Source organism: Penaeus monodon, chromosome 13 (genome assembly GCF_015228065.2).
Source record: "Penaeus monodon isolate SGIC_2016 chromosome 13, NSTDA_Pmon_1, whole genome shotgun sequence".
Taxonomy (NCBI): domain Eukaryota; kingdom Metazoa; phylum Arthropoda; class Malacostraca; order Decapoda; family Penaeidae; genus Penaeus; species Penaeus monodon.
Genome location: NC_051398.1, coordinates 30843641 through 30846140, shown reverse-complemented (window position 1 = coordinate 30846140; position 2500 = coordinate 30843641). Strand labels below are relative to the sequence as shown.

General features: G+C 28.8%; 2 protein-coding genes across 4 annotated transcripts in view; one reads left to right on the top strand and one right to left on the bottom strand.

Annotated features, from left to right (window-relative positions):
- The window catches only part of LOC119580237 (urocanate hydratase-like), an 87640-nt gene that overhangs the window by 38008 nt on the left and 47132 nt on the right, over nt 1-2500 (top strand). The gene's annotated exons all lie outside the window — the stretch shown is intronic.
- LOC119580239 (gastrula zinc finger protein XlCGF42.1-like) overlaps nt 1-2500 on the bottom strand; it is a 6977-nt gene that overhangs the window by 1630 nt on the left and 2847 nt on the right. For all 3 annotated transcript variants that reach the window (XM_037928264.1, XM_037928262.1, XM_037928263.1), the window contains exon 2: nt 1-139. This exon is cut by the window's left edge and continues 1630 nt beyond it. The gene's annotated coding sequence lies outside the window, so the exon portion shown is untranslated. The remainder of the gene's footprint in view (nt 140-2500) is intronic.

Genomic DNA, 2500 nt, shown 5'->3' with positions numbered 1-2500 from the left:
AGTGTTTCACAAACATCAAGGACACCATGATGTCTTTTGGGGTCGAGGCTGCTGGCTGTCGGGGCAGTGGGTGTCCTTGCAGGCCCTTTCCATAGGTCTTTGTTAATGCTGCTCTTCCAGCCTCCTTCGTGTATGCCAACTGGAAAAAAGGAATAAAAATGACTATATATGTATATCAAAACATATACACATTAGTGTTAAAAAATATTACATGACATAAAGCCACACTGTGATGGGCAGCACTGAATCTGTGAGTTTTCAAGTTAAAGAATAGAAATTTTCAGACTATAAAATGAACTTTTTAATTTAGTATTACACTATAAACAGAACTCTAGCATGACTTGAAAAGTTTTTTTTTTTTTTTTTACTATTCCCTCTGGTTATATATACAGTTTCATATATAAGTAAATTAAGTATTCATAAAAACACAAGGCTTGCAACATGGGTGGCTACTGTATTATTTGAAAGCAAGGAAACAACTGCACTTCTTCGGTCACCACTTATTCATGAATTCATCAGACTTTCAAGAGAAAATAAAAAAAGTCTTCCTTGTCTTTTTTCTGATATTTGTCCATTATTACATAAAAAACTTATAAAATACATTTATTTAATGAATCAAAATGCAAAATTTCTTGTGAAGCTGAATCAAATGACCCTTATGGCTGCGTTCATAAATATACTTTAGGTTTTAGAAAATGGGGTAATTGATTTGTGCTGCATCAAAGGCAATTAATATTTACTATTTAAGTTTGAAATATAATTCACACACACTTAAAACTTATGGTCTTGCGAGATATATATAAAGATATGTCACTGCCTTTAAGAAGTGAAATTATAGGAAATAGAGTTTCTATAGGATGTAATTACAAAATTAGAAATATTGTTTGTGTAGGATGTAATTACGAAGTCAAACCTAGTCACCTTAAATATTTTTCCTGGGAACATAAAAACAATCACAGATTTTCTACTTGCTTCACTCAGCCTTTATCTGGGAACAGTATCATACATTTCTCGCTATTTCAATGAGTTTTTAGCCAAGTTTTATGATCATTTTTTAAATACCTTCCCTTATAAAATTTCCTAGGAATGTTATTTCTACCTTCCTATACATTTTCAGCCAAATTACTTAATACATAAATATACTATTATTATTATTATCATAGACTAGTATAAAATCTATAAACTGCCCTCCAGATAATTAATCCTCAAATTTGAAACCTGTCTGAGCCATATCTCACTGTAATATAATATTGCAGGCCTCTAATTTTACTGTTTTCTATTACAGTGTATAGCAGCAAAGACAATACTAATGATGATGAACATACACTATGCCAAAATTCATGACTGTGGTTTATTACCACATGCATAAGCATTCTTAAATAACATGATAATCTTTTATGAATTAGTAAAGGTCTCATTCCTCTAAAATATTCTGTAATTTAAAGTCTATTAAGTAATTACAAGGTAATTATAAATTCCACAATATATATATATATATATATATATATATATATATGTATATGTATATGTATATGTATATGTATATGTATATGTATATGTATATATATATATATATATATATATATATATTTATATATATATATATATATATATATATATATATATATGTATATATGTATATATGTATATATATATGTATATATGTATATATGTATATATGTATATATGTATATATGTATATATGTATATATGTATATATGTATATATATGTATATATATGTATATATATGTATATATATATATATATATATTTTACTGATTTCTTATGCTAGCTAGATATCTAGCTAGCATATTGAATAACAAAAGTATTTAGGACCTAAATGATGTGTATCCTGTACGCTTCAGTGAGGATGCAGGGCAATTTTTCATGTCTCATGATGTAGATTCCAAAAAATATCCCCCCTTCCATTTTCTGTGGAAACTGAATTAAAATTGGAAGAAGTGGTTAATTTTGTGCTACATCAGATAAAAAGATGTTGCTTCCTTTATGTGTTGAACAGAGTGCATTATGGAATGAGAGAAGATACTGATAGGCCTAAGGGCTGCACTCCAACAAAGCCAATGAACTGCATATTTGACAGATTTTATCATTAACTTTGGTTCTAGTTTGCCAGGTTAACTGACCTTTGCCAAAGTGAGGATTGCACATGGCACAAGATTGAGGACCTGAAATACTGGATTTTTATATCCTATTCTATATTTGTGTAATTAACAGGACAACTTGATATAGACACAATTATCTATGGCAATTTATATGGGAATAAATTGTTTACAATTATGAATTCTACCAAATGTAAGAGGCAATGGAATGGGAACCAAAAATCTTACTGTCATTCTTAAGTTGTGTGAATATACATTGTTCAGACATAGGCAATTATTGCAGTCCAGTGCAAAACAACTGCCATGATGTTCTATTTTTTGCTAGTTTAAAACAGAATAAAAAGAAAAATCAGGCAAGAAAGTAAAAGAAAAAATAATG